This window comes from Bos taurus, chromosome 7 (genome assembly GCF_002263795.3).
Source record: "Bos taurus isolate L1 Dominette 01449 registration number 42190680 breed Hereford chromosome 7, ARS-UCD2.0, whole genome shotgun sequence".
NCBI lineage: Eukaryota > Metazoa > Chordata > Mammalia > Artiodactyla > Bovidae > Bos > Bos taurus.
This window is the reverse complement of record NC_037334.1, coordinates 15,981,171-15,992,528: the sequence shown is the minus strand read 5'-3', so window position 1 is coordinate 15,992,528 and position 11,358 is coordinate 15,981,171. Positions and strand designations below refer to the sequence as shown.

General features: G+C 41.9%; 1 long non-coding RNA gene and 1 pseudogene across 1 annotated transcript; one reads left to right on the top strand and one right to left on the bottom strand.

Moving 5' to 3' along the window:
- Positions 1-10: 10 nt before the first annotated feature.
- Positions 11-8,504, top strand: LOC104969080 (uncharacterized). Its single transcript, XR_807665.4, has 2 exons — positions 11-100; positions 6,161-8,504. It is a non-coding gene; the product is annotated as an uncharacterized lncRNA (long non-coding RNA).
- Positions 7,619-9,445, bottom strand: VN2R404P (vomeronasal 2 receptor 404 pseudogene; annotated as a pseudogene).

Here is an 11,358-nt window from a genome sequence, read left to right as displayed (position 1 = left end):
GGCATTTAGCCTCCGCGGACAGTGGGGCCCTACAGGGTTGAGGCGGCGGGCGACTGCGGCCTTGCACCCAAGCCTCGGACGAGGCGTTCTCGCTTGCGTAGTGAGTCCAAGGGTGGGCGGTAGTGTGGGTCAGAGCCAGGGACTGAAACCGGCTCTAGGGGCGGGGCTGTGGGCGGGTACCAGCTTGTGGGCGGAACCAAGCTTGGAGGGCTCGGTTGTGGGCGGACACCCGTCCTGTGAGGGGCCTAAGGACGGGGCTTTGACTGGGTACGGATCTGGGGGGCGGTGGCTAGAGTCTCACAGCCTAACGCTGGGCCTAGACTAGTTCCAGGGGCGGGGATAAGGCCGGGGTGGGGCTTGGATAGAAAGGCTGGAGAGCGGGAGAAGGCGGCTCCAGGGACCGGATTGAAGGCGGCGGGTTGGCGGGGCTGTGGGGGAGAGTCCATGGATTCCCCAGGCTGTACAGGTTGCGGGGTGCGGGTGGCGGGGGCAGTTCCTGGTTGCTGAGCGATAAAGAATCTAGCTCTCAATGCAGGAGAGGCTGGTTCGATCCCTGCGTGGGGAAGATCCGCTGGAGGAGGAAATGGCAACCCCTTCCAGTATTCTTGCCTGGGAAATCCCATGGACAGAGGAACCTAACGGGCAAAAGAAAGAAATATGACTTAATCACTAAACAACAACCAGTAGATGGAAGCTAAACAAACAGCTTTTCTTCAGTCCTTTCCCCATGTTCAGGACCCTCACACAGCCCAACCAAACTACATGCCATATTTAGGATTTTTTTTTATGGCTGTCCTTAAATTTTTTATAAAGTATATTCACTTTTCTCTTTAACTTGCTATCACAAACCAGTAGATAGGGATCTAACGCTATTTTATTTTAATTTTTTGTGGGAGAGGGGGCTAGGTCATAGATACACATATAGGAAATCTTCAAACAGTGGTACAGTCAGTAAAATGTTCTGTCTCATACCATCTCGCAGTCCTTTTGCCCAGATATAACCATAATTTTCTCCTCTAACCATCCAGATACAGTGTATATAGCTATGTCTGTGTATGTGTACAGTTCCAAGAGGGAAGTCCCCAAGCAGGAACTGAAGCTGATAAATTGCATCTGGATCTACTGAAAAGAGATTTAAATTTATACTGGAGAAAGATAAACCAGTGATGAATTCTTAGAAATTAAACAAACAAGAGAAATTTACCATTTAGATGATCCAAAGAAAAAAATGAGAAAGAAAATGTAATCATAATATCTGGATCAGACTCACGTCCTAGAATGGTAAACATCTATATAATAAAACAATAGTCATTGACTTTCAATTTATCCTATTATATAATTATATTGGGGGAAAGGGAATTACATTTTAACATAGCAAGAAAACTACATGCTAATTTTCTCAGAGAAGAATATTATTAGAAAAAAAATCAAAAGCTGAAAAATGAAAAAGCCATATAAGTAGCTAATTTAGAAATACAGAATTACAACCAGAAAAACGAAGAAGTTCTTTATGGAAATCGGAATAAAGACTGGGTAAGTAGCTTTTCATAAGGCTTAAAGTTTTGTTTGAGATATAGGTGTAAATATACATACAAACACACACACAGAAACCTGAATTTTTATTCCAAAGGGATCATCAAACTTGGTAGAATTTATTTTAAAAAGGATCTCTTTGCAAAAATAGAATTTAAGAATCACAGACTTCAAGCATTAAAAAAAAAAAAATGGTACTCACCCTGGTGGAAAAATGAATAGCACATTACATTGCACAATGCGTTAACAAGCATTTTCTGTACATTGTTGTTTAAGTCATTAAGTTGTGTCTGACACTTTGTGTCCCCATGGACTGTAGCCCTCCAGGCTCCTTCGTCCATGGGATTTCCCAGGCAAGAATCCTGGAGTGGGTTACCATTTCCTTCTCCAGGAGAATCTTCCTGATGGAAGGATTAAACCTGTGTCTCTTGCATTGGGAGGCGAGTTCTTTACCACTGAAGCCACTTAATGTACTTTACTTCTGAGTATTTTCACAGCAACCCATAAGGAAGATACTATTATCTATCTCCATTTTACAGATGAAATCAATGGGAGCGTATTGCTAGAATGTAAATATTTCATTTACGTTTTCAATAGTTATTTTATTTCAAAATCATTATTGAACTTTATTTTCATTAGTAAAATAATATCTCATTCTAGCAAGTAAAAAAGTATGTAGAAAACAGTTTAATAAAACTGCAGTTTTCTTCTGATATAGTTAAATATATCAATCACTTTATTTATTTATTGGATTTCTGTCTCAGATCTAGGAAGGTACTTCCTATCCTAGAGGTTTACTACAAAACTTTACTAAATACTCAAATATCAGGAATCCCATATTTTGCAAGCTTCCTGAACATAAACACACACACACAAAATCCATTATAATAAAACCTTTGGTGCAAAATTCTTAAATTATTAATGAATTGATATTAATATGAATCATAATCAGGCAAGATTTACTGTTAAGTAACAAATAACAGCTTATTAAAAAGCAGAGACATTACTTTGCTAACAAAGGGCCGTCTAGTCAAAGCTATGGTTTTTCCAGTAGTCATGTATGGATGTGAGAGTTGGACTATAATGAAAGCTGAGCACTGAAGATCCAACCAGTCCATCCTAAAGGAAATCAGACCTGAATATTCATTGGAAGGACTGATGCTAAAGCTGAAACTCTAATACTTTGGCCACCTAATGTGAAGAACTGACTCATTGGAAAAGACCCTGATGCTGGGAAAGACTAAAGGTGGGAGGAGAAGGGGACAAGGGAGGATGAGATAGTTGGATGGCATCACCTACTCGATGGACATGAGTTCGAGTAAACTCCGGGAGTTGGTGATGGAGGGAGGTCTGGTGTGCTGCAGTCCGTGGGGTCGCAAAGAGTCAGACACGACTGAATGACTGAACCGAACTGAACAAATATTTATACTTTAGAAATTTAGAAATGTAATTAATGACATTTATGACGTTATTGCTGGAGTCCAGCTCCAGCAGCCAGGGAATCAGCCTGAAGAGATGAGCGGTGTCGGCGGAGAATGGTTCAGCCTCTGACTCAAGGTTTCAATAAACATGTGGGACTGTATGTTTATTTCAAGCATCAGGTCTTCTTTTATACTTTTTCAAAAGCATTAGGTCAGAGGTTTTACATTTTCAGCTCCCCCTCACCCAGATTTATTGTCTCCATAAATCATTGTTGCCCTTCAACCAGAGTTACATTGTAACTCATGCTTATGTCTGGGCTGCATACCACATCCCTCAGTTTATTTCTTATCTTTCTAAATCCTGCTTGCCTCTAGTATCCTAAGCTCACTATCTCCTAAAAAGACTTCTAGCTATTCTTAATTATTCCTAAACCCTAAGCTCAGCAAACTTCCTTTGCCATAAACATTCCGTTCACAAACAGGTCTCAGATAACAATCCTTCCCATGGCCTCAAGCTGTGGCCTACGTGCTCATCCTGGGACATTGTTTGTAAAGATCCTTGAACAACTGTCAATGGTTACTTTATAGATTATTTTCTGGGCACAACTGCAGAAGGCTTTGTGCTTTCTCATGCTTCTCTCAAGAACAATAAGCACCTTAACATTCTTTCCAGCCAACTCAACCGAAGAAAGGAAAGAACAAGTCAGAATCACAAGATCTAACTCCTTCATCCCGGGACGGTGCCTGTGGGATGAGGAGAGGGAGTTGGGGCTGTGCCTTCATTTTGTCAGTAATGCCTAACATGGCTCCCGACACATTATGTCATAATTTGACATAATGTAATTTATAATGTTAATGCATGTAAGAAGAATTTTTTCCAATCTCACTAACTGCCAGGAAATCATTTGAAAAAATGCATTGCAGGGGGGAAAAATGCATTGCAGCATTATTGAAAACAGCAAAGAGAGGTAAACAACCTAAATGCACTTTAATGGATGAAAGAATAAGGGAAATGGGTCATATACATACAATGGAATATTATTTAACCTTAAAAAGGAAGGAAATCCTGTTATATGCTACAACATGCATGAGCCTTGAGGGCATAATGGTAAGCGACATAGATCAGTAGAAAAGAACAGTGGTTGCATGATTCCACTTAAATGAGATAACTAAAGTAGTCAAACATAAAAACAAATTAGAAAGGTGGCTTCCAAGACAGGGGTAAGGGGATCTGGGGAGTTGCTTGGTGAGTATAGTTTCACTCATGCATAATGTTGGGGGGGGGTGCAGTTCTGAGAATCCATTGCACAACAGTGTGCATGTGGTTGAACATAATGTAATGTGTGCTTATAGATTGTTTGCAGGGTGAATTTTATGTTGTGTGTTTTTTGTCACAATAAAATAAATTTAAGATGTAATACCCATCCTAATATGTAATTCAAAGAATAGAAATAGATATTAAAATAGAAAATATTAAAATGGTATTAAACCCTTAAAAAAAATGTGCTTTCTGGTTCTGGATAAGACAATGTAGACTCATTTTTTTTTTTTTTTTTGACTCTATGCTAAATACAATTAAAAACCATGGAAATAATTAAACAGACTATGTGTGGAAATTGAAAGAAGAAAAGAGGAAGACAGACTGGGAAAGAACCTCCGCATTTGAGGAAAAACACAACTGTGAGGTCTTAGGTTTTATTTGAATCACATATTATCTCATACTGATCACCAGAGAAACTTGCAACCTGGAATTGCCAACAGACACAAACAAACAAAAAGAATGTTTTGCTGAAAGTTTTACTTTCATTTTAGGTTTGAAGGATTTTTTTAACGAAGAAACCACTCATTATACATATAAACCATTTCAAATTTATATAGAAGATTATTTGACTTAATTTCAATCTACAGTCATTAAAAGAAAAGAAATAGAAACAACAGGGAAGTAACTGTGTATAAATCACCAAATTGGGCCAACCTACATCCAAACTTAAACAGCACTAGAAAGTCCTTAGTTTACAGCAATCTGGAGTCCCAATTTGAAAAGGGCCCCAGGGGGCCAGGCGGGTGGGGGTGCATCCACCCCACAGATAAGGCTTCAAATCACAGTTTCTGGAGCTCCCACCACCAACTGATATCATCATCAGTTTGCCCACAAAAGTGCAGCTCTGGTTTTACTTTAACCTCTTTACAATTTTTAGCTGTTTTGTTTCACCTTACAAGTCATAGAATTTCATTAGATACTGGGGGTTGGCCAGACCTCCAGGGGCTGAAAAATTCCAAGATTCACTTCCTTTCTTATCTAAAGTGAGCCCTGACCAGCTGTGCTTGCAGGCATCCAGGAAGTGTCCAGGCAGGTCAGAAGCAGGTTAGAGGCCTGCTCCCCTGTTTTTGAAGCCTGAACGAGACTTCCTCCATTTTAATCCCCCTAACAGAACCCTAAGGAGGACCTGTTGTCTTTGGCCAAAAGATTAGAACATGGGACTCACAGAACAGAAACATTTTTGACAAAACTTGCCCTACACCACCCAAACACCACAGATAACCCCCTGATGTCAGTGGGAACTAAGTAGGAAGTATAGATGCCTGTTACCCATCTAAGGTCATCAGATAGCGTAAGGTATGTTCCTTGCTGCTGACCCAGGCTTCACTGACTCTCTAGTCCCATGACAGCAAGTGACCAAGAAGTCACGCTATGGGCCCACTGGGCAACATCAGCAAGAGTAAATCAGAAATCTGCTCTCCTACTCACCCCACCTCCAGCAGAAAACAGCCAGCAATCCAGGTGGGTACTTTCATATTCAGTATATGTCAGTGGAGACAAAGCTGGGAGTTTGTCCTGTTATCTCCAACAGGTGTAGGATATAGCCTGCTGGATCGGTATCGGGGAGACTAAGGAGGTCTGGACATTTGCCTCCATGTAATGGCAGCAGGAGGACTCCCCAGGTGGCGCTAGTGGTAAAGAACCTACCTGCCATTGCAAGAGACATAAGAGATGCAGGGTTCAATCCCTGAGTTAGGAAGATCCCCTGGAGGAGGGCATGACAACCCACTTTAGTATTCTTGCCTGGAGAATCCTATAGATAGAGGAGCTTGATGGGCTACAGTCCATAGGGTTGCACAGAGTCTGACATGACTGAAGTTTCTTAGCATGCACGCAATGGCAGCAGGAAACCCAAGGTGACATGTCCTTTTTCTTTTCTCACTAGACATGGAGTCCAAACTTCTACTCCCACCCAGAGGTGGCATAGGGCATCCTTCATTCTCTCAGAGAGAAAGGGAGGAGGACCTTGGAGAGGAAGGAACTCAAGAAAGGGACTCTTAAATGCTACACAAGAAGTGCTTGGCAGTCACCTCATGAAGCAAATGTGAACTGATATAATACGCCCAAACTATAAAATCTGAACTGCAGTGTGACAGCCTATGCTGTCTTCCAAGGCAGGACAGAGTGGCACTCCAAGAGCTCTGAAAACTGCATTGTCATGGGAATCATGGCACACAAATTGATATCAGGACCAATGTAATAAACCTAACTGAGATGAATGTCTGCAAAAATGGAAGATTAAATAGGATCTGGAGTATCTCAATATGTAAAAAGTCCAGGGAAGAATAAAAAGTATAGAAAAATCATAGGTTATGTCAGGGACCAAGAAAATTACTAGTAGGACACAGACAATCATAGGGTGGCTATCCTTGAATGACCATAATAAGATGCTATCCTTGGAATGTCTCATATTTTGGAATTAAATTATGAGAATGTTAAGGCAACCATCACAAACTTTTTCAACTAAAAATTAGAAAAAAAAATCTTGAAACGAAAATATGGAAAATGCCAGCAAAGAGATAGAAGGCACAAAACCAAATGAAAACCGTAGAGTTGAAAAATAGAATAATTGAAAGAAAAAACTCTGGGTGAGCTCAATAGTATATTGGAGTTGTCAGATGATAGAAGTGGTGAATCTGAGTTTGGATCAATAGAATTTAATGTATCTAAAGATAGAGAAAATAGATTGGAAAAAAATGAACAAAGCCTCAGAGACCTGTGAAAATACAGCAGATAATGTAATGTTTATGTCCTTGAAGTCCTCTTAACAGAAGATCAAGTATGTGAGGCTGAGAAATAATTTAAGAACTATTAGCTGAAAATATCTCAAACATGGAGAAAGGCATAAAACTACAGATTTTAATCTAAGCAGAACTCAAACAGTTCTGCCCTTTCCCCACAGAAAAACTATGCCAAGACACTATAATTGACCTTCTGAAAGCTCAAGACAAAAAAAAATTTGCAAGCAAATAAAGAGAAAAGAACTAAAAAAGGAACTAAAGAGCCATTGATGAAGGTGAAAGAGAATGAGAAAGCTGGCTTAAAATTCGACATTCAAGAAACTAAGGTCACTGCATCCCATGCCATCACTTCATGGCAAACAGAAAAGGACAAAGTAGAAGCAGTGGCAGATTTTGTTTCCTTGGGCTCCAAAATCACTGCTGACAGTGACTGCAGACATGAAATTAAAAGACGCTTGCTCCTTGGAGGAAAAGTTATGGCAAACCTAGACAGCATATTAAAAATCAGAGGCATCATTTTGCTGACAAAGACCTGTATACTCAAAGCTATGGTTTTTCCAGTAATCATATATGGATGGATATGACAGTTGGACCGTAAAGTTGGCCAAGATGGAGAAGGTCTCCACGGCTGCCATGACCTTGCCCTTGGTGCTGTGGTAGACGAGGAGAAGGGTGACCCAGATGCTGAGAAACACCACCATGCGGAAGGTCGGGAACTTGGCTTCACTGAAGGCATCAGGCAGGTTTCTGCCCAGGAAAGCCAAGGAGAAGGTCCCCAGGGCTAAGGAGCCCAGGTAGCCCAGGACATGGTAGAAGGCAGTGACTGAGCCCTTGTTGCACAAGATGAGGAGCTCTTTGGGCTCAGAGTGAGCGTCTATCTCAAGGAAAGGGGGAGAGGTTCCCAGCCAGACACCACAGATGATCACCTGGATCAAGGAGCACATGGGAAAGACATAGTTAGTAGCTCCTGTGACCAGCAATCATCTCATGGTTCTTCCTGGTTTCCTGGCCTTGAATGCCAGGATCACAGCCAGGGTTTTGGCTAAAACAGTGGCCACAGCCACAGTGAACACAGCTCCAAATGTGATCTGTTGGAGGATGCAGGTGGCTGTGTGGGGATGATTGATGAAGAGTAAGGAGCGGAGGAAGTACAGGAGGAGGGAGATGAGCAGGACATGGCTGAGAGCCCGGTTATTGGCCTTGACTATGGGGGTGTCTCGGTGCTTCAAAAAGACCCACAAAACTACAGCCGTGAGAACACAGAAGCACAGAGCTGTGCAGGCCAGTGACATCCCCAGAGAACCCTCGAATGCCAGGAAGGTCACAACCCTGGGGAGGCAGTGATTTCTTTCCCTGTTTGGATACTCTCGGTCTGGGCATGGGGCACACTGCTCTGCATCTAGAGAGAGAGAAGACTCACCATTTCATTATCCCAATTTTTATTTGTAAAACACTTAAATATGTAGGAAATAAAAATATACCATCTTGTGCAGTGTGCATATTGATCTTCTCTGATGAAATATTCAGACATATTAAATTAGAAAGTGTTGCTGAGAAAGTTAAAATGGAACTTTTGTACCTTCTTGATGGGAATGTAAAATGGTGCAGCTGCTGTGAGAAACAGTCTGGCAGTTCTTAAAAATTTAACACAGAATTACTGTTAGAGTGAGCAATTCCCATCTAGGTGTATACTCCCTAAAGTTGAAGGCAGTGAATTGGATAATATCTTACCAGCATTACTTACAATAGCCAAAAAGTGGAAACAACCCTGATGCCCATTGAGAGAGAAATGATTAAACAAAATGAGGTACATACACACAATGCAAGAATGTCCTGCCTTAAAAAGAAATGAATTTATCTGCCATATGCTACAACATGCATGAACCTTGAAAGTCTTATCCTTTTGAAAGAAGCCACATGCCAAGGGAGGAATATGCTTTTATTTATGAAAGTACTTAGAATAGTCAGATTCATAGACACAGAAAGTAGAATGATGTTTATGAGGGAATTGAGAGTAACTGTTTCATGGTAACTGATGAAGTTAGAGGTTACAAGTTCTGTGGAAGAACAGTGGAAAAGGTGGTACAGCAATAGAAATTTATTAATGTCCTTGAATTGTACTCAAGAATAATTAAAATGATAAATTTTAATGTGATATATATTTGAGTGCAATAAAAATGAAGACGTCAAAAAATGCATAAATACATGAATTGAGAAACTAATGCCTAGTGACTCCTTTCCCAAAGTGCTCAGTATTCTTTCCATGGAAATAGGTAGGAGGTGGAGTTACTGTAGACCATTATGAAATATTTAACCTGTGTGGTTGGAAACATATCTCTTGACACAACGCACAAGTGGAAGCAGCAAACAGGTTGTCCTTCCTGTGGGGTTTTTCTGAATCCTGGAATGTAACTCTGGCTACACACAGATATCAGTGTCTGGAAGGAAAGAGAGAGAGTCTTTGGTCAAATTTGGCACATGGTTAGCTGCTGTCAGAGGATGTCTCTATTTCTCTCAGAACGAAGGATGTTTCCTCTTCTGTGACATCACTAGGTCCCCTCCCCAATCCCAGCCTTGTCACCTTCTCCAGAAATCTAAGCATGAGATACTAAGAGATGTTTCCACATTCTTTCTTCTGAAATATTTATGGAGACCACCCAAATTTTACCAAAGTATTTCAAGGTTTTTGTTTCATATATTCCTGGCAACACAGCTTGACTTTCTCTTGTTAAACCACCTAGTCCAAACATCTTCTCAGTGCAACTATCCCTGTGATCATAACACTGAAGTTTTATATGCAGAAAACGATTTTCTATGCTCTCCTATTGGCCACATACAGGATGTAGGTTTTAGGTCAAAGAACCTAACAATGTGGAAAGCAGACACACTATGAAAAGTGGCTTCATAAACAATAAATGTAGACTGTGAAGACACCAACTGTGAGAGAGTGTTATGAACTGCAGGTTGTGATTAACACAATCCATGGCTCCTGACAGGAATGGCACAGATTTGTAAAAACAATTCAAAATACTTTTGTGTGCAAAATGTTAACACATAGAGAACCACCTTAAAATTAGCCTGAAGTTTTCAAATGTGGGAAATTTTGTGAAAATAGTAGTCAGTGCTTTGAAATACGAATTAAAATGAAGTTTGGCAATCCAGTAATGTGCATATAACCATAGGAAAGTGTAAATGGAATCTACAAAGAAATAGTTAACATTCATAATCTACTGGTGTTTATCTAAACATAAGAAGGGAGTGAAGGGGGGTGGTCCTAAGACGGTGGAGGAGTAGGACGGGGAGACCATGTTCTCCCCCACAAATTCATCGAAAGATCATTTGAACACTGAGCAAATTCCACACAACAACTTCTGAACGCTGGAGGACACCAGGCACCCAGAAAGGCAGCTTTTCCCTTCAAAAGCAGGTAGGACAAAATAGATAAAAAGAGAGAGAGACAAAAGAGTTAGGGACAGAGACCCATGCCAGGAAGGGAGTCGTGAAGGAGGAGAAGTTTCCAAACACCAGGAAACCCTGTCACCAGCAGGTCTGTGGGGAGTTTTGGAACCTCAGAGGGCAATATACCCGGGAGGGAAAAACCCAAAACCCACAGATTACACGCCTAACTGCAACTCCCAGTGGAGAAGTAGCCCATACGCTTGTGTCAGCCAGCAGCGAGCAGGGGCTAAACAGGGAGTCGTGGGCTGCATGCTTAGGGTAAGGACCAAGCCTGAATGTCCTGAGGACAATCTGAGGGAGCTAACGTGAGATAGCAACCCAAACTATGGGATAGGCAGAGAGAAAAAGAAAGAGAACTTTCCCTCGGAAAGCTCTAACCAAAGGCACTGCCGGGCCTGCTCACAGAACAAAGGACTGAGCAAATACCAGAGGAGAGCTAGCGGGTTGTGGACCGGTCCATCCCCACGCCGGAGGCAGAGAGGCAGGCAGGCAACAGCCAGAGCCGGAAGGTAAGGGGCAATCTCGGCCCCAGAGAAGGCATCCTCCACCAAACTGTGAGCAGGCCCTCAGTTGCTAACCAAGTCTTCCTGGGATCCTGGACGGTTGACATCTGCCAGAAGGGTCGCAGTCAGAGATCAGCTCCCCAGAAGAGACACATCTGAGATGGCACTCTTGCGGTACACCCAGGAAACTGAGGGGCTGGGACCCAGGAGGTGATAAGATGCACCAACCAGCTGGGAGAATGCGCTCACCAAGCACCTGGTCGCCTGAGCTGCTCGGACCTGGGAAGGGGACAAAGTGCAGGCCCAACTAAGTCTGTGCCTTTGTGGAGTACCCAAGCACCTGAACCTGAGTAGCTTAGACCCGGGAAGTGCACACAACC